Source organism: Nomascus leucogenys, chromosome 6 (assembly GCF_006542625.1).
Source record: "Nomascus leucogenys isolate Asia chromosome 6, Asia_NLE_v1, whole genome shotgun sequence".
Lineage (NCBI taxonomy): Eukaryota > Metazoa > Chordata > Mammalia > Primates > Hylobatidae > Nomascus > Nomascus leucogenys.
This window is the reverse complement of record NC_044386.1, coordinates 27,447,703-27,469,615: the sequence shown is the minus strand read 5'-3', so window position 1 is coordinate 27,469,615 and position 21,913 is coordinate 27,447,703. Positions and strand designations below refer to the sequence as shown.

General features: G+C 34.4%; 1 pseudogene; it reads left to right on the top strand.

Annotated features, from left to right (window-relative positions):
* Positions 1-5,090: 5,090 nt before the first annotated feature.
* On the top strand, positions 5,091-5,374 carry LOC105738665 (annotated as a pseudogene).
* Positions 5,375-21,913: the final 16,539 nt, after the last annotated feature.

Sequence of the window (21,913 nt, the reverse complement as noted above, 5' to 3'; positions counted from 1 at the left end):
ACAATGTCAATTTGTAATGTTTGTTTTCCTCTTTTACCAAGATCTAAGGAATACATAAAGTTGATTTAGTTATTGATGATTCAGCAGAATAAGATTGGAAACTAATTTCTTTGGATTGTAGTATTTTTTTTTCATAGCCTTTCCTTCATAATTAAATGTATCTTGGAGAACTTAATTGTGTAGGACAGGTATAACTTCGGTCGAGACATTCTGAAATCCTATTGCTTAACTTGTCTTGCACTGTTGTGTTAAGTTACACAATCTAAATCCCTATTGCACTGACAGATAGTAAGATAAACAATGCAGGCCCAAAACATTGTCTACCTTCTCCTTCAGCTATTAAAGGGCCAAAGATAATAAAAATGAGCAGAATAGAAAAAGACTGTAGATGAAGGGCACCTGGACTTTTACGAGTAGATAATGCAATTTAGGAAGAAAAGTGATCACTTTATGGTGAAAATGAACTTCTTGCAGCAAGTGGATAAATTATTTTCATTCCAGGCAGTTGGAGATAATGCAATATTCAGGTCTGAGTGGCCTGAATATTTAGTAATTACTAAATACGTTCTGAGCTGTCAGGAAATCCCTAGATCAATCACCAAAAGACATGGCTGGATCTACTCCTATTTAATTCCACCTGGGGCAAAAAATCACAACAGTAAGAACTACAAAGATTAAAAAATAACAATAACTAACATGAGGGAGGTTAAATAATGAATACAGGTGCTCAATATCATCTTTTAACTAGTGGAAAAATTTAAATCTATAAATATAAACTGAAATCATGTTGAGATTTACCATCATACAACTCTGATTTAACGTCACACATCTCACAGCTCTGTCATGTAAAATCAAGATTAAAAAAAAGTAAATGTTATCTTTGTAACATAAAATACAAATTGACTTTTAAACCAGAAGCATTCATAATATTTGAAGATTATTTTTAATTTTTAAAAAGTTTTACAATAGATTATTTTAAAAGTAATAATAAATAAGAGAAAAGATAGAATTTTTGCCTTACCTAAAATTTTCCCTAAATTTCTAACATGTAAACAGATGAGAAGAAGGTGTAAAGCAATTAGGCATCTTTGGATACAGATATAATATGAAAGAAAGAATGTCATGCCTTTACTCTAACACTTGATTTATAATGGTTAAACCAGAAAATGTACAGAATACACAAAATGTCATTGTACAACCCAAAGATATTTTCCATGTGTTAAATGTAAAACTAAAACAAAACAAACAAAAAACTGTCATCCATTACAAATGGGAAGCCTGAATACTACATTACGACTTTATTTTATATGCACAACTTTCTCTAATGGTTTAGGAAAGTTTTAGAGGAAAAGATATTTTGCCAATAAAGAATCTGTTTCACTTGCTGAGCAGATTCAATCTCCCCCTTATGTGGGACAACAAAGTTTAAATGTTTCATCAGCAATTCAGTCTAATTCAACAAAAACGAAACTCATCATTTTCTTCCCGATAGTCCTGATCCATCTCCATGCTTCCTGTTTCGTTTAATGGTATCATCATTCACCCAATCAACAATTTCAAGATCTTGGACCCTTCATTAATTTTCCTTCTCTTTCATCATGTCAGCAAATCCTTTTGGTTTCATTTTGACAAAGTATTTAACTTTCTTTTTCTTTCCATTAAAACAGCAACATCAGGGCCAATGTTAAAACATGTTTGTACTGTCACAGTATTTTTGTACAGGCTAGCTTACTTTTAAAAATCTCTTTTTCTGGTGTACCCTAAGCATTGCTGCCTCAGCAAAATTATAATTCATCTCTAAATATGATTAGGTTTATCAATTGAGGTTGAAGCACAGCTGTGTGTGTAAAGAGTCCTATAATAACATTTAAAAATGAGTTTAGACATTTCTTTTTTGCCTCTAACTGGGCTGGTGTGATGACACTTCTGGAAGTTATCCAGGGACTCTGGCTCTTTCTATCCTCTTTATTCACTCTCCCAACCATCACTCAAGATGGCTTGCTACTGTAAGTGTGGTGCAAGGTAAAGATGGAAGAGGAAGTTAAAGGGTAAAGATAAGTATTGAGCACATCATTTCACAACATATCTCATTAGCTTAATCTTAGTAATATATAAGCATACCTATATTCACAGGCAACTAGGAAGTTATACCAACTTTAGACAGACATTCTTGCCCACCATTCCTGCCAATTTCTCTACCAGACATCTTTTTTGTTGTTGTTGTTATTGTTTGTTTGTTTTTAAGACGGCATCTCACCCTGTCACCCAGGTTGGAGTGCAGTGGTGAGATTTTGGCCCACTCCAACCTCCACCTCCTGGGTTCAAGCGATCCTCCTGCCTCAGCCTCCTGAGTAGTTGGGATTACAGGCATGTGCCACCACATCTGGCTTTTTTTTTTTTTTTTTTTGTATTTTTAGTAAAGACAGGGTTTCACCATGTTGGCCAAGCTGGTCTTGAACTCCTGGCCTCAAGCAATCCACCTGCCTTGGTCTCCCCAAGTGCTGGGATTACAGGCATGAGCCACAGCACCTGGCCTCTAACAGACATCTTTGATCTTGCTGGTAAGTTTTTCTTACTGCTGAACTGCACTCTGAAGCTCTTCCTTCCCTCCCTTTCTCATTTCCTAAATGTCATACTGAATCCCCAATTGAAGCCTCTCTCAGCCTTCTCATGATCTCTCTCCAATTTATTCTTCACAGACTTTCCCCCTCAATACTTTTTACATGAATAATTCCATCTTCTTATATGCTTCCCAGAAAACTAACTTAAATCAAGGATTCTAATAGCATGATAATGAAAGAGAGAATATTAGAGAAACATCGACTTTCTCTGCTATAAGTCACAAGTCCTCAACAGTTTGTAGAACTTACAAAAATGTTTTAGAAAGTAGCTTCAGATGAAAACCAATTGTTGGAAAAGTAGTCGTTTTCATGCCATAAAAAGGTTATTATCTCTAAAACATATGAATATTGGCATTAAAACTGCATGAATAAACAGCTACGCTTTTGGAAACTCTTCATTGTGTACGATACAAAATAAGGAAAAAATGTTCTAAATAAGTGGATTATGATAGCAAATAAGCATCAGTTCAAATGTCAAGTCTGAAATTTACTACATGTAGGACCCCAAGCAAATAACTAAATTTTCCTAAGCCTCCAGTTTTCATCCATTAACCACAGATGTGAATATTTCTCCTCCCATAAGTTTATTATATAGAATAACAGGAGATAATGAATGTAAAGGCTTAGCAGAGTGCCTCATACAGAAGATACATTTCTATTACCTTCTCCTCTCTCTCCTTCTCATTCTTCCTGCTATTGCTATTATATTATTGTAACTATTATTACTGTTTATTCGTATTATTATTATTACTACATGCAGCAGCCTGAGCTTTTTTTTTTTTTTTTTTTGAGAATTCTTCAATCCCCTCTGCCACTGTAGACTGTCCAGTTGAATTCTGTATAACTAGTGTTTTCATCCTGGTAGAACAAAATTATATTTAAACCTTTGAGAGAAGTTTATGAGAACTTCTAAATATACTTGGAACAACAACGGCTTTATAGAGGTCCCTGAAGTTATGCATTAGAAAGCATAAACAAGATCTGGCAAAACTTGAATTGGCATTTTTCATGTACAACCATCTGTACTGTATTTTATAGATGAGTAATAGTCTTTGACCATTTAAATTACACTTTAGATGTCCTATCTACAATTGCTGTGAATCTGCTTGACACTCCCTTTCTACCTCATCATCAGAATTCTTGAATAAATCAAGAGAAAGACACAAAAGAACTATTAATGTCATGTCAGGGTCTCTGGCAATGGCTTAACACTTGGGCCTGTGCCCACGGACCTAAGTGAGCACAGCCACTCTTGTTTTCACCCCAAAACGTCACGTTTTCCAAGATCAATCTGGCCCACCACACCCCTGACCCTGTGCCCATATAAACCTGAGACCTTAAGCAGACACAGACACCAGTGACTGGACGTCAAGAGGAACATATCAGCAGATACCAGCAGACACCAGCAGATCAGTGATGGTGAAATGATGTGGATGCCAAGGGGAGCTCGGCTGGTGGTGGCTGGAGAAGAGTCTGGCCGCTGGGCAGCCTGACTCCAGGGGAAGACCACTTTCCCACTTCATACCCCTTTCCAGCTCCTCATCCATCTCATTGAGAGCCACCTCCACCACTCAATAAAACTTTGCACTCAACGTTCCCACCCACATATGATCTGATTGTTCTGGTACTCTGGGCAAGAACTCAGGCTGTCACACTGCACCCCGTCCTTGCAATAAGGCAGAAGGTCTATTGAGCTGATTAACACAAGCCATCTGCAGACAGCATAGCTAAAAGTGGACATGTAACACTTGCCCACTTGGGCTTCGGGAATCCTAGATGCTGCCGTGCAGCCAGAGCCCAAAAACAGTCTCCATGGCCTCTGCACCTGTCCGTCTGCATGCTCCCCATAGGGGTTTAAGCAGTAGGGCACCAAAGAAGCAAGTCACACACCTGTTGTACGCCCCCGCAAGGGGAATAAGGCAACTCTACCATTTCAGTGATTTACATTTCTCTAATGATTAATGATGTTCAGCACCTTTCTAGAAGCCTATGCCCATTTCTACTTTTTTACAGACTCTAGTACTTTAGGGAAAACACTTCTTTATTATTATTTTTACTGATTTTATTAATCAATGATATATTAACATTTATGTCTTCTCACTCCAATATCAGTATCATCTGTGGTACTGTTTTTATTTTCTTTCTATTTTAGCTTGCTTAAGTCATCGGTCCTGTTATATGGATGATGGACATTATGTATAAATAACTTAGAGACTTTTGTGATTTTATTTCCTCACACACACTTAGAATATGGGTCCATCATTTTAATGTAGTCCTAGATTGAGATAGTCCAGATTTAATGTGGCTTTTCTGTTTCTAGATGCTCTTATTTCTAGAGTGGTTCTCTTTTCAAGTTTCAAGTGAAATCTTGACAATTTACCAGAAACTCTCCTCCTTAAGATCCAACTGAAGGTTAAAAGTTCTGAGTTGACAGCAAAAGCATTACTTATTTTTTTTTTTTTTGCTAAGATGGTGACTCCCATGCATCAGCTCATAGCCCAGAGATGAGGGTAATGAAGAAAATAAGCAACATGTAAGATGTCAGAAATGCTTGGAATTTGGACATTGGACTTATGAATGTGCATGAAAAAGAAAATACCTACATAGGCCCTCAAGGACAGTAGAACTAAAGACAATTTTAAAAGAAAAAGAAAACAGATTATTATTACAACGAAGGAGCTTTCTTCCCCCGTCATGTTTATTGGCATTGGAGCAACCAGTGTAGAAAGAAAGACCAAGAAAAAATGGTCTAAAAGTGTAATCAGTTCCAGTAGCAGTAGCAGTGACTCTACTTCAAGTTTTTGGATAATCAAAAAGCTTATAACATTGGATTTGGATAGTTGCTCAGCCAGCCACCTTTCATATCCCTTCTTCCATTTTCTTAGTAGAAATGAACCATTTTTTTCTAAATATATACCCCTTTCTGTGCAGTTTATATAACTTAGTAGAAACTAAGTTAGCTGTTTAGTCTAAATCAATCATAGTATTTATCTTTTCACTTGTCAGTGATTGATTGGAAAATAGACATGGGATTTATTCACAATCATATGATTTGAGAAGTCTTCTGAGAGCTTATGGGAGAGTTCTTTCTTGCTTTTTAGTAAGGGCCCTTGGGAATATGAGTAAACCTATACTACTGATTGCTGCTGGCAGTCCCCTGGTAACCCTGAGGGCAACTAGTCTTAGAATAAAGACAGTCTTGAGGATAGAAGAGTCGAGACAGATAAAACCAATGACTGTGATCACCTCATCACCATCTCTTCAATGAGTTTAGAAACTTGCTCTATTTCTAGTTCTGTGAGATAATAAATTTTCTCATTGTTTTAGCAAGTTTAAATTAGGCTTCCTATTATTAATCCAAACAAATTAAATAATATATATTTCCCTCCAATTTATTGCTTCTAGGAAACCCAGAGCGTTGTTGTAAAGATATTCTACACAAGTTAATTTTTCAGGTGCATCCACAGTTGTCCCACATATCTGGCATCTTGGTGGTCCACTGCTGCAGGAGAACAAGTACTTTTTATTTTATCCCGTCCTCTTATCTGATGATCTCTCACAAAATAAGCTGGTATGTACTGCCTGGACCCCATTTTGGACTCTCATATACTTAGCCATGTAAATTCAGATTTCCATGAAGAGCAAAAAGTAGACTGTGTATTTATTTCAATGACTGGACAGACCACGGAAGAATATTTTATTTCATTTTGTGTTTGTCAGTAGAGTTGTCTGTTGAGAGGACATGAATAACCAAAACAATATAACATTTTCTCATATTTGAAAATAATAAAGCTGTTAATCCTAGTTTCTTCATATGGCTTCAAGTCACAGTCTAGTGATCTTTTATTTCAACATGAAGGACTTCCATGAGCATTTCTTACAGGGCAAGTTTAATGGTCACAAATTCTTTAAGGTGTTGTTTATCTAGGAATGCCTTTTTTTCTCCCTCCATTTTGAAGAACAGTTTTGCTGGATAGAATTCTGGGTTGACAGCTTTGTTGCTGTTGTTGTTTTTGTATTGTTGTTGTTATTGCTTATTCTAGTAATTTGAATATATCAGCTCACTGCTTCCTGGGTGTTAAAGTTTCTAAGGAGAAATCTTTGGTAATCTCGTTGAATTCTCCTGTACATAATGTGTTTTTTTCTCTTGCCACCTTCAAAATTCTCTATTTGTCTTTGTCATTGGAAAGTTTTATTATAATATGTCTCCATGTGTTTCTCTTTGAGTTCATCTTATTTGTACATCATTGAGCTTTTTGGATGCTTATGTTCATGTTTTTAATAAAATTTGGAAAGTTTTTGGCATTATTTTATTGAGCACAGGCATTCCTAATTGAATTGTACTTTTCTTTATTATGCTTTCTAGATACTGCATGTTTTACAAATTGAGGGTTTGCAGTAATCCTCTGTTGAGATATTTTTATTGGAATCATTTTTCATTTTTCCAGCAGCATGTGCTTTCATCATATCTCTGTGTATTACTTTATTAATTCTCATAATATTTCAAACATTTTCATTATTATTGTATCTGTAATCATGATCCATGATCTTGATATTTGTTATTACTATTGTAATTGTTTTGGAGTGCCACAAACTGTGTCAACATAACATGGCAAACTTAATTAACAAATGTTTTATGTGTTCTAACTGCTCCACCATCTGGCTGTTTCTCCATCTTGTTTCCTCTTCTTTGATCTCTCTATTCCCTGAAACACATAACAAAACTGAAATTAGGTCACTTAATAACCATAAAATGGCCTCTAAGTGTTCAAGTGAAAGAAAGAGTCATACGTTTCTCACTTGAAATCAAAAGTTAGAAATGATTAAGTTGAGTGAGAATGGTATGTTGAAAGCTGAGAAAAGTTGAAAGCCAGACCTCTTGTGCCAAACAGTTAGCCAGGTTGTGAATGCAAAGAAAAAGTTCTTGAAGGAAATTAAGGGTGTTACTCCAGTGACAGACAAATGATAAGAAGTTGAAAGAGCCTTATTGCTAATATAGAGAATGTTTGAATGGTCTGTATAGAAAAATCAAACCAGGCAAAACAGTCCCTTAAGCTAAAGCCTAATCCAGAGGATGAGCCTAACTCTCTTCAATTCTATGAAGATTGAATGAGGTAAAGAAGCTGCAGGAAAAAAAAAAAAAAGTTTGAAGCTAGCAGAGGTTAGTTCATGAGATTTAAGGACAGAAACCATCTCCATAGCATAAAAATGAAAGGTGAAGCAGCAAATGCTGTTGGAGAAGCTGCAGCAAGTTATCCAGACTGTCTAGCTAAGATCATTGATGAAGTGGCTACAATAAACAAAACAAAAACTCACTGTTCAGACCTACTTTTAAGAAAAAAAGGATTCCTTTCAAAATAATACTAGCACTGCACATTAGGAATGAACCCAGCCATCTACATAGCTCAGGTAGCAATGTACAAAGAGATGAATGTTGTTTTCATGCCTACTCACACAACATCCATTCTGCAGTTCATGAATAAAGTAATGATTTTGACTTTCAAGGATTTGTATTTCGGAAGTACATCTTATAACAGCATATCTGACATAGGACTAATTATTTTGATGGATTTAGTTCAAATTAAGACTTTTTAGAAGCAATTCATTGTTATAGATGTCATTAAGAACAATCATGATTCATGGGCATAGGTCAAAATATAAATATTAACATGAATTTGGAGTAAGTGGATTTGAACCCCCCGAATGACCTTGAGGGCTTCAAGACTTCAGTGGAGGAAGTAATGGTCAATGTGGTAGAAATAACAAAAGAAGTAGAATTAGAATTGCAGCCTGAAGATATGACTTAATTGATGCAATCTCATGATAAAACTTGAACAGATGAGGTGTGGCTTCTTATGGATGACCAAATAAGTTGTTTTCTTGAGGGAAAATCTACTCCTGGTGAAGATGCCATGAACATTGATAAAATGACAACAAAAAATTTAGAATAGTACACAAACTTAGTTGATAAAGCAGTGAGTGGCAGAGTTTGAGTGGTTCTAGATTTGAAAGAAGTTCTACTGAGAGTAAAATGCTATCAAATAACATAGCATACCATAAAGAAATATTTCATGAAAAGAAGAATTAATCAATGCAGAAAATGTTATGATTGTCCTACTTTATGAAATTGCCACAGCCACCCCAACTTTCAGCAATCACCACTCTGATGAGTCAACAAACATCAACATTGAGGCAAATTCCTCTACCATTAACTGACTGAAGGCTCAGATGACCATTAGCATTTTTTTACCAATAAATTATTTTTTAGTTCAGGTATATACTTTGTATTGTAGGTGTAATGCCATTTCACACTTAGAAGACTGTAGTATTATCTAACTATAACTCCTATAAGCACTATGAAACCAAACTATTTCTGTTACTTGCTTTATTACAATATTTGTTTTAATGCAGCAATCTAAAAATGAACCCAAAAGATCCCCAAGGGATACTGGCATTCTCTCTATCTACTTTCCTTTTTCTTCTTCTTATGGGATTTCCAAGATACATGTATCTTAGCTTTTCTAATAGTGTTCCACAAGTCTTTAAGGCTCTGTTCACTTTTCTTTAATCTTTTTTTTAAATATTTATCAGTCTCCGTAGCTTGTATTGTCCTATTTCAAGTCCACTTATTCTTGATTATGCCTAATTAAATCTACTTTCAAATCTTTCTAGTAAAATTTTCATTTCATTTATTGTACTTTTCAGCCTGAGAATTTCTTTCTGATTTATTTTCAGATTTTCTGTCTCTTTATTGATACATCTATTTTTTTCTTACATTGCTTTCTTGACTCTGCAGGTATTTCATCAGTTCTTTGTGCATCTTTAAGAGAGCTGCTTTAACGTCATCGTCTAGTAGTAGATCTGCCACCATGTCTTTTTAGCGATAATTTCTATTGATATTTTTTCCTTTGACTAGGCAATACTTTTCTGTTTTTTGTATGCCTTATACTTTTTTAAAATCTGCATATTTCAATCTATTAATATGATAACTCTGAAAATGAGGCTTTCCTTTTTTCCCCCAGGGTTTTTTTTTTATTGTTTCTATTTGTTTTTATTTATTGTTTCTCTGTGACAACCTACATCGATAAATATAAATAAGTAAGGATCAGTCTGAGGGGAAAATTTAAGGCCTTTTCAGGTCTCCTCTCACCCTGTACTTATACCTTTTCCTATGCAAGTTTGAGTACTTTCTAATTTTTTTCATATATGTGATTCATTTTGAATGTTTTATGCTTTAATAATGTGGCCTTCACAAGCGGAAAAAGAAAAAAAAAATGAAAGTTTTTTTTTTTTTTAAAGGGTACCAGCCCTTTAAATCACCTGAAATTTACTTTAGTTAGAGGGAGAGAGGTTTGCAACAGTGGGGTCAGGCGTAACATAAAATGCCACTTGCTTCTTTTTCTGCCTTTCGTGATCAGGTACACCTGATTAATGATCAGAGCACAGAGTCCCAGTATTTGTAGTATAGGGTGACATGGGTCTACCCTGGCCCCAGTAAGCTTTTGTGCAAGCTGCTGCAGGAGAATATGCACAGTTGCCTGACATCAGCAGGGGGTGAGGGATAGGTAGCTGCTACTGTTCTAAGATCTAAATTTGAACAAAATTTACCACAATTTATCTACCTAAGCCTTCCCCTAGAAGTTGCCAGTCTTCAATAGACATCAGAGTTCAAAAAAAAAAAAAAAGATATATTAGGCAGATTCTGCCAATCCAATTGTCTATGTGAAGAGATAGATTGCTAGTGCTTCCTACTCTGCCATATTCCCAGAACCATTTCTTTAAAGTTCTTTGCTATTATCAGTCATGCTTCTATGGATATTTTATTCATAAATCAGTAGCATTCAATCAAATATCATTTTAGTTTTTACCTTGTGCAAGGTGCCTGGTGTTTTAGGCTAAACCTTCAGTATTCATTAAATAATTCAGTCTCCATCATCACAGTAGTGAAGAGAGAGACATGATAGAAAATCCCACAACTGCATTTTTGTGTGACAAATATTACCCAAAAATGTGTAGTATTCCATTAAAAAAAAAGTGGAAAACAAATATGTGTTTTGCAGTAAGAAAAAGGCCTTAATTGGAAACTAATTTTTTTAATAAAGTTTGAAGAACTGTTTGTAGAGAAGAGTGCACTTTTCAGGGAGAAGAAACATTCTTCACAGATGCCTAAATTTAGGAAATAGCTTTTTGCACTAGAGAAACCGGAAGAAAGAGGCTGTGCATGGAAGAAGGAAGAAACACAGGGTAAAGCTGAAGAAATAGGGATTCTGAATATGTAAAAACTTGGATTACATTGGCACTGTATCAGTTATAGATTAGTTATGAGTATAGTAACCACTTCACATATTGAAAAAGTCTGATATAGGAAATTAAGTTTTTCCACAATATTTTTCTCAGCATCTAAACCATAGTTAAATTCAACAATACTTGTTGAATAAATTAATATACAAACAACATACTTGCTAGTGTGTGTAGGAAGAGAATATATCTAAGTGGACACTCAGTTTTCTGATGTGTATAATTGGGTAAAAATGGTGGAGCAATGTTTATGAAAAAGAAAAAGAATGTTTAATTTAAAAAACAGAAAATGAAATTTGGTATAATTAGAATCAAGGAGAAACAGAATAGACTTATTGGCTGACACAATTATTGTCTACCTGAAAATTTCAAGGGAAGAAACTAAAATAAATATAATAAAATGATAATGATTATTTTTTCTATATATTTCTTCATTAAAAAGGTCAGCAAATGTTTTCCATAAAAGATTGGAGAGTAAGTATCTTATGCCACACATAAATATCTTATTTAGAGCCATACAACCTCTGTTTAAAAACTGTATATTGGAATCTGCCATCGTTGAACAACAGGAGCTATACTCTACAGGAAAAATTATAAGACAAAACTCCACAGAAAACAATTTAAAATTACAATAAAATAATATCTAGAACTCTTTTACAGTAAGTTTGGAAATGTTATAATGTACTTTTTTTTTTATAAAATACCAATCTTGATTTAAAATCAAGTGGGACACTTGAATAGACCCATAAGCAGAGAGAAAAGATTAAAATACCTACCACCAAAAATAACAACAAAAAAAGGAATTATGTAAAGATATGCGTATAGTAAATTTTGTCTAAACTTTAAATAATATGTAATTATAATAGTCGTTCTAGGCCATGAAACAAAATGTAAAAGTTTAAAACTCATTTTTTAAAATAAAAATATTACAACATGAAAATGGTTATGGTTAAAGCTCAGTCCTACATCAGATTATAATGAACACGTTCACCTATACTATACTAAACTCTAGCTTTGTATCAAGAACATAGTGTGTTATGCCAAAGTAGGTCTTATTGCAAGAATGAAGAGTTAGCTCAATAACAGGAATGCTACAAATACATCTCATATCAGTAACATAAGACATTAATACATTTCAGCATATTGGGCAAAGTTCCTGTTGTCATTTGAAATTTGTAATAAAATATCTAAGCGAAATAGAAATACATAATAAGGATAATTTATAAAATTATAATAGCAAACACCACTTCAGAATTGGAACTCTAAAGCCTTCATCATGGAAAACCAAGAGAAATAGATTAGACAGGCAAGAATAGAATCTACAATATCATGCAGTAAAAGTTTTCCATTACAATTAATAAGATAACATAGTCTTTATAGTCACATAAAAATGCATGGATAAAATATATCATTTTGATTGTATTATTTTTATACCTAAAATAACTGAGGTCTGAAGTAAATTCCTTAAAAGTATGTTAAGGCACCTAGGAAAAGTAAACAGATGCAAAAATAATATATAATTAGATCTTCCCTGTTAGAAGTACTATAATTTTAAAAAAGCATTCAAAGTAATAGAAAGTATGTAAGATACTTTGGAATAAGCTTGAAGAAAAAGTACTTGACTTTTATGAAAAAGCAGTGCAGTTTTGTTGAAGAACATAAAACAAGATCAGAACAAAGGGAAGGATATATTGTATTATTTGATGAAAACACAAATGTTTGTAAAAATGTCAATTCTGCCAAAATTATATTAAAATTCAATGTGATTTAAATTCAAAAATTTAATTAATTTTTGGCATTTTGCTGTAAACTTAATGCCACTCGGAAAGTTTTTCTTTGCTTATTTGTTTTTCTACAAACCAGAAACTTTTTATTGGTCATGACGAGAAGCTTATGTACCAGGAAGTCACAGGGACAGGGAGGGCACCGTTCTAGTGCTGGAAAAGGTGGTAGAGTGTAGCATGGGCCTGACAATAGGCCAAAAGTCAGGACATGTTTCCTAGAACTAGCTCAACTTCTACAATATGCATCATGGTAGCCCAGCACTGGGACATAGCCCGTTGGGTAGAGAGTAGACAAGATTGGCCCTAAAAGCCAAGAATTTTACATCTGGGTCCGTTACCTTTGGTCCCTCTAGTGGGGTATGGTCTGATTAGGGACAAAGATAACTCCTTCCTTATTCTGCATCCAAGCTTCACTCCATCTGTGATCTTGTAAGAGACGTCCATTTCCTTATCTGGGGCTAGGTTATTGTTGGTGGGTTCCCTTAACTAGCCAAAACAAAAGAATGGTTCCTGAAGGCATGTAGGTTTTAACGCATAATACAGCACAAACCAACTATCAAAGAAAGCTTGTCAATTCAGAACACTACAGCCAGATAAAATATACAACAATAATAAATGCAAATCAGAGGTGCATTCAGAAAAATGAAAGCAGAGAGATTTTCTTGTCAGCAGTGTTAGTGTTAACAGAAATACAAAGAGTGTTCTTCAAGCTGAAGGAAAATGTCATACAGTGGAACTCATATGTACAGGGAGGAACAAAACAAAAACAGTGATTTTAATTATTTTTTGAAAAGTCAAGTAAAACTTCCCTTGCTTGTAATTTGGTTGAACTGTCTCCATTAAACCAAAATAATTGCAATACATAACTGTTCTCAAGCAATAAAAATGAATTGAAATTTATAAAATAGAAAATATTCAATGTACATAAAATTAACAGAGACAAATGTCATTTTGGGAAAAAAATAAAATTGATAGACTTCTAACAAGACTTTAAGAAAAGAGATAGAAAAAAAATGAGAGGAAAAAAATCACCAGTACCAGTTAAGTAAAAATATTTATTACAACTATCCCACAACTTGGAGGAAGAAGGAAGCCCTAGTTCCTGCAGTGACCCAGAAACCAAAGGAAGAGAATGATTTGATAAAGATCAAGTACTAAGACTGAGATTATATGCAGTAAAATATTGACACTAAAATGGTCCTAGATTTCACAACACAGGGTTTTTTGGAGTCCTCCAAATAGCAGTTTTAGCAGTGTAAAGAGGAGAATGTCAAATTGTATTTGATTGAATTGTGTTTGGGCAATGATTTGAAAAAAATTATATGTAGATAACTTATTCAAGAAGTCTGGTCATGAACTAGAAGGGAAAAGTACAATCTACCTGGAAAAAGATACATAGTCAATAATAATTGTTTCCTTTTTTTAAAGTAAAATATATTGCTTTCACATCTGCAAGGAAATTGATTGGCCAACAGAATAATAGAGCATTGTTCTTGCCCTGTAAAAATATATAGAGATAAATAAAATGGTTTCAGTTATTTTTATATTATCTGAAAAATTTGCTGCAAAGTACCACATTCTTTGATGAATATGAAATTTTATGTTACTTTGTTTACACCTTACTTTGAATAATAAGACTGAAGGATTTATAATTATAGTTTATTGAATATAGCATTTACAATGGAATTGACAGCCAATTAGTCAACATTCTTTTGAATTAAGTAAAACTTCAATTTATATGCTGCAAACAAAATGAAGAGAATACAATAGCATTGGTTAGGAGACAAAAAGATTTAACACTCTTGTAGGCAACTGACTTTTGTTTTAAATGAATACATTTAAGAGTAGTGGATGTATCTTGAATTCACTGGATAAAACAACCAAAAGTTTATAATTATGTTGTTCATTGTGCTAGGCAATTATTGTCAGTTTTAATGCTTTGCCACTGTATCATGCCTTAGGCAAATACTCTCCATGTTCATGAATATTGGAGAAAGCAAGTCATAAATCTGTAAACTGAACATAAGCATCTTTCAAGCTGTCTGGACACTTGCAGTGTTTGCAAAGCTTATCATATATTTTAATCTGTGCATTGCTGTTTTTATTTGGTGCTTTCCATCTTTCTGTCCATCTTCCTGCCTCCTGTCTTTCCATCGATCCATCATTTTTTCCAATTAAGGCAAGCTAGATGACAGACATGACAGGCACTCACTGTCCAATGCCACAGATTCTAAGTAGAAGTAATTGCTGTGTATGAAACTGAAAGAGTTCACCCGGGCTGCCATCACAAGCCTCCACGTCAGTCAGCTTTCTTGCTTGAATAATAGGCAGGGAATGAAGTGAAGGGTCTGGAATACCGAATGCAACTCCAGAGATGATTATCTAAGATAATCCTTTTAATTTTCATCAACTGAAAGTAAAATTTATCTTTCTCTGAATTTACAGCTGAGAAAATCATTTCATACAGAATGCTGGCATACTCTGAACAATGTGACGCTGGAGGGGAAGATTTTTGGAAGAACGCTGCAGGCTTTATGTGGCAGAAATATCCTTCACTTTTTTCTTGTTACAGGATTTGTCATCAGAAATAAGGGTACAATAACCTGCAGCCAAACCATGATGATATCTTTTTATTCAGCCATGAATACAGAATGAATTCTGTATAAATATTAGACAGAGACACACACACATAATTTGCATGTATCACTACATATGGTTACATACATTTTGTAAGTTCAGAAGGTATTTTTCTGTGTGTTGCTGAATAATAGAAGATGTGTCAGATTTTTAAACCAGTGTATTAATCTATCTCTCTTTAAAATGAAAACTTTGGCTTATTTATCTGGTTAGATCTGAAAGTTCTGTGAAATTCAAAAGAAAAAATACATCCAAATTACATAAAATAATATAATGATATCACAGTAGACTGTATTCAGTCATTTTACTTGTTCTAGTATGACAGATTTGGAAATGAAATTTTTATGAAGAAGCAGGGAATACCACTTTTTACAATGGTGTAACAGGTGTCCCAATGCCAAGATTGTTGTCTCTAATAAAATTCACCCAATTAAAAGGGCCCGAGATTTGGCTTAGGAAAATGGCTGGTTCTGCGTTTGATGCAGGAAATGTACAAGATGAATTTCATGCATGCTGTAGTGCCTGAAAAGGATAAGCTACCAGGAAGTAACAGAGACTTGTAAGAGAACTCAAGAGTCAGCTTTAATAAAATCCTGTAGACCACTGACAAGGCATTTTGATTTTTTTTAAATGGCTACAGTTGATTCAAGTTCTTTAAATATAGAAAGTGAGTTTACAAAGATATTCAGAAAAAGAAGAAAAAAGTACCCAATAAAAATGATAAAATCATTGGAGTTTGCTAAAGCATCAACTCATTAGTCTGAAAATCAAGATAAATAAGTAATTATTTTGTTGTCTCTCTTGTAGTAACTATTTACAAGACAGTCAAATAGCTTTAAGGATTATCTGTTCTTAGACATTATATAAACACCTGAGGTCAGGAGTTCGATACCAGTTTGTCCAACACTTGAAACCCCGTTTCACTAAAAATACAAAAATTAACCGAGTGTGGTGGCCCATGCCTGTAATCCCAGGTACTTGGGAGGCTGAGGCAGGAGAATCGCTTGAACCCAGGAGGTAGAGGTTGCAGTGACCAGAGATAATGCTACTGCACTCCAGCCTGGGCCACAGAGGAGATACTCTGTAGTCCTTGCTACTCGGGAGGTGGAGACAGAAGAATTGCTTGAACCTGGGAGGCGGAGGTTGCACAGGCAAATCGCCCGAACCCCCAAGGCGGAGGTTGCAGTGAGCCGAGATCGCGCCTGGGCGACAAAGTGAGACTGTCCAAAAAAAAAAAAAAGGTTTGCATTAACTTAAAAATTCTTTGTTCTAAAGAGTAGATTTTAGTAAGTATATTTAAGACTTCTGGCAAAACCCAAGTGTTTGTTAAATCTGGGTTATTGATTCATAAGTGTTATTGAACTTCTTTGGTAAATGTTGGAAATTTTTCACAGTTTAAAAACGTTCATATTTCATTTCCTTAAAAAGTCTATCTACTTATACCATGACCAAGTAGGACTTATTTCTGGAATGTAAGGATGGTTCAGTATATGAAAATAAATCAGACAAATATCCTATATAATCGGAATGAATTTAAAAAACACATAAAAATCTCAATTGATGCAGAAAAAATATTTGACAAATTCAATACCCTTTCAAAATAAAAGCATTCAACAAACTAGAAGCAAAAGAAAATTACTTCAATATAAATAAAGTCATATATGAAAAACTTACAGCTATCTTGATGTTCAATAGTGAAAAAATGAAAGCTTTTTCTCTAATATTAAAAATAGGACAAGGATGACTTTTTTTCACCACTTCTACTTAGCATGATAATAGAAGTCCCAACTAGAGCAGTTAGGCAAGAAAATGAAATAAAAGGAATACAGATTAGAAATAAATAAGTAATATGATCTATTTTCACAAATGATATTATTTTATATATCGGAAACCCAAAAGATTCCACCAAAATAGTATTAGAACTAATAAATGAATTAAGTAAATTTGCAGGATATAAAATAAACACACAAAATCTGTTGCAATTCTATACATAACAATACATAATTGAAAAAGAAATTAAGAAAATAATTTATTTTCTTAAGAAAACATACCATTTTCAGTAGCATCAAAAATAATAAAATAATTATAAATGAACTTATCAAAGGAGGCAGAAGACTTGCACACTGAAAACTAAAGAAAAATTGCTGTAAGAAATTAAAGAATACACAAATAAGTGGAAAAACATATCATGTACATTGATGGGAAGACTTAGTATCATTAAGATGTCAATATGACCAAAAGCAAACAAACCACAGATTCAATGCGATCCCAATAAAAGTTTCTGCAGTAGTTTTGTGGCAGAAAGAGAAAAATTCATCCTAAAATTAATACAGAATTTGAGGGACCCCACATTTACTACAGTCTTAAAAAAGAAGAAGAAGAAGAAATACGGGAGCCTCTTAAAAAAGAAGAACAAATATGGAGGTCTGACACTTTCTGATTTCAAAACTTACCATAAAACTCCAATCATCAAATAATTTGCTATTGGCATTAAGACAAGCAAACCAATAGAATAGAATAGAAAGCCACAAAAGAAATCTTCACCTATATGGTGAACTGATTTTTGACATGGGTGCTAAGACAGGTCAATGAGGGAAAAACAATCTGTTCAAAAAATAGTGTTGAAAAATCTGGATATTAACATTAAGAAATGAATTTGAACCCATAACTGATAGCATATACAAAAATAAACTTAAAATGGATATAACGCCTAAATGTAAGAGCTAAAGGTGTCAAACTTTTTGAAGAAAATATGAGAGATAAGCTACATGACATTGGATTTCATAATGATCTGTTGACTAAGACACCAATAGTACAGACAACAAAATATAAAATGGATAAGTTGGACTTCATCAAAATTAGAATTTTGTGCATCAACGAATACCATTAACAGGGCAAAAAGGTAATCCATGGACTAGGAGAAAGTATTTGCAAATCATATATCTCATAAGGGATTGATATCCAGAATATATAAAGATCTCCTACAATGGAAAACAATAATGCAGGTAATTAGTTTACTGTACAGAAGATTTGAGTAGAATTTTCTCAAGGGAGAATATACAGATGGCCAATGAACATATAAAGGGATGGTTGGCGTCACTAATCAGAAATTATGTTCAAGATTGGTATGTCATGCCACTTCACAACTATCAGAATGGCAACCTAGATGTCCATTAATAGTGGACAGGATAAAGAAAAATGTGGTACATATACATCATGGAATACTACACAGCCATAGAAATAATGAAATCATGTTCTTTGTAGCAAAATGGATGCAGCTGGAGGCTATTATTATAAAAGAAATAATAAAGGAAAGAAAATCTAATACTGCATGTTCTCACTTTTAAGCGGGAGCAAAACATTAAGTATACATGGACACAAAGAGGAAAACAATAGACACCAGGATCTACCTGAAGGTAGAGGATGGGAAGAGGGATCATGAAACCATCTATAGGGTATTGTGCTCACTACCTGGGGGATAAAATCATTTGTAAACCAAACCCCACGTGACACTCAATTTCCCCATGTACCAAACCTGCATATGTATTCCCTGAACTTAAGAGTTGGAAAAGAAAAAGAAAGTAAAAACATACAAACAAAAAAAACACTGTTGTTGAAAACAACAACAACAACAACAGAAAGCCTGTAAATGACAGATCATGAGGATGTGGATATGTTGGAGATCTTGCTTTCCTCATTGCTGGTGGAAATATGAAAAGTTCAATGGCTGTAAAGGACAATGTGGCAATTTCTTGAATATTTGTATGTGGAATTGCCATTTCATCCAGCAATTCCACATCTGCATGTATACTCAAAGATGTGGAAACAGGACTAATATAGATACTTGTACACCCAAGTTTATGGCTCAAATTTTTTTCAGTAGCCAGAGAGATGGAGGCAACCCAGGTTTCCATCACAGGATGAAATGATAAGCAGAATGTGTTATGCCAATGCGGTAGAATTTTGGTCGACTTTGAAAGGGCAGGAATCCCTGGCACAAGTTGTAACATATATGAACCTTGATACCATTGTGCTGGCAGTCACAGAAGGAGAAATGAATAATTCACTTCCATCGGTTCCTAAAATGATGAATTTCTAAGGGAGAAAGAGCGTGGAATGGTAGTTTCCCAGGACTAGGTGAGGGAGTTGGAATGGGGTGTTCATGTTTAATGTGTACAGAGTTTATTTGGGGAGATGGAGAGGTTCTGGTGGTGGATGATAGTGGTGGTTGCACCACCTTGTGCGTGTGTGTGATGGCACAGAGCTGTATTCTTGGAGATGGTGATTTTTGGGTAGTGTGTTATTTTTTCCAATAGAAAAAATATTAATGAAATACAGTTTTAAAAAAAAAAAAACTCCACTAACCATCTATAAAAATATTATGTTTAGGGGAAAAAACTGGCAAGCATGATTTCATAGTTATATTTTTGTGGTTACAAATTCAACTCTTCTCAAAAATTTCTGGTGCTAAATATGAATTTACACGCTCATTAATCAATAACATAGACTCCTTTGGGGACCTTTAAAGGTATTCACATGCCCAATATGACAAAAAAACAAATACTACTGAAAGAAAAAAAAAGAACAAAACAAACAATAAAATTATAATTGGTCATATTACTATAACAGTAGTCAGCAAACATTTTCTTTAAAAGGTCAAATAGCAAACATTATAGACGTTGTAAGCCGTACAAAATTTGTTGAAACTACGTAACTCATTGTAGTGCAAAAGCGGCCATAAACAACACATAAATGAATGAGGATGGCTGGTTCCAATAAAACTTTATTTACAGGGACAACCATGGCCAGCCCTCTGTAGTTTTCTGAACCTTAATCTATACCATGCAGTAACTTTAATTTTTAGATCTCCAGATTTTCTTTTGGCACACACCTGAGGCTAATGGCTGAATTTATCATAGGTTCATTCCTATGAATTATACTGAGAAGGATTCCTTAAAAATTGTAGTAGTTAGGATTGGTGTTGGAAGTCATTCTAGGTCCATTTCTTCCTAGTACAAGGTAAGGTTGTGTTTTTACATTATTTTTAAATTAAGCGTGGTCAGGGAACATCTGAGATCAATGAAATGTGAACACAAATATTATATGTATTTTCATCAGGAAATTTTGAAATCCAGTTGGAACTTGCCATCTTGCTTTTCCCCATTGTGATGGCTGCAGAAATATGTGTCCAGATTGAATCTCTGTCAGCCTAGCTTTCCGAGTGAAACTAAAGTAGAAAGCCCCTGCAGTACCAAAATGGGCATGTTCAATTGGTAAGAAACAAATTTGGGGTGGTTAAGCAAATGAGATTTTCTGATTATAAGTTATCACGGTATAAGTTATTCCTTCTTGCGTGATATTACACTATTAAAGAAATAATTGTGCAATTTATAAACATTTTCATTAATTGTAAATAATGGTTTGTTAATCTGAACCAGTGATTAAAGGAAATATCTTTTTTTTTAATTATACTTTAAGTTTTAGGGTACATGTGCACAATGTGCAGGTTTGTTACACATATATCCATGTGCCATGTTGGTGTGCTGCACCCATTAACTCATCATTTAGCATTAGGTGTATCTCCTAATGCTGTCCCTCTCCCCTCCCCCCACCCCATAACGGTCTCCGGTGTGTGATGTTCCCCTTCCTGTGTCCATGTGTCAATTCCCACCTATGAGTGAGAACATGCGGTGTTTGGTTTTTTGTCCTTGCGATAGTTTACTGAGAATTATGGTTTCCAGCTTCATCCACGTCCCTACAATGGACATGAACTCATCAATTTTTATGGCTGCATAGTATTCCATGGTGTATATGTGCCACATTTTCTTAATCCAGTCTATCATTGTTGGACATTTGGGTTGGTTCCAAGCCTTTGCTATTGTGAATAGTGCCGCAATAAACATACGTGTGCATGTGTCTTTATAGCAGCATGATTTATAGTCCTTTGGGTATATACCCAGTAATGGGATGGCTGGGTCAAATGGTATTTCTAGTTCTAGATCCCTGAGGAATCGCCACACTGACTTCCACAATGGTTGAACTAGTTTACAGTCCCACAAACAGTGTAAAAGTGTTCCTATTTCTCCAAATCCTCTCCAGCACCTGTTGTTTCCCGACTTTTTAATGATGGCCATTCTAACTGGTGTGAGATGGTATCTCATTGTGGTTTTGATTTGCATTTCTCTGATAGCCAGTGATGATGAGCATTTTTTCATGTGTTTTCTGGCTGCATTAATGTCTTCTTTTGAGAAGTGTCTGTTCATGTCCTTTGCCCACTATTTGGTGGGGTTGTTTGTTTTTTTCTTGTAAATTTGTTTGAGTTCATTGTAGATCCTGGATATTAGCCCTTTGTCAGATGAATAGGTTGTGAAAATTTTCTCCCATTTTGTAGTTTGCCTGTTCACTCTGATGGTAGTTTCTTTTGCTGTGCAGAAGCTCTTTAGTTTAATTAGATCCCATTTGTCAATTTTAGCTTTAGTTGCCATTGCTTTTGGTGTTTTAGACGTGAAGTCCTTGCCCATGCCTATGTCCTGAATGGTATTGCCCAGGTTTTCTTCTAGGGTTTTTATGGTT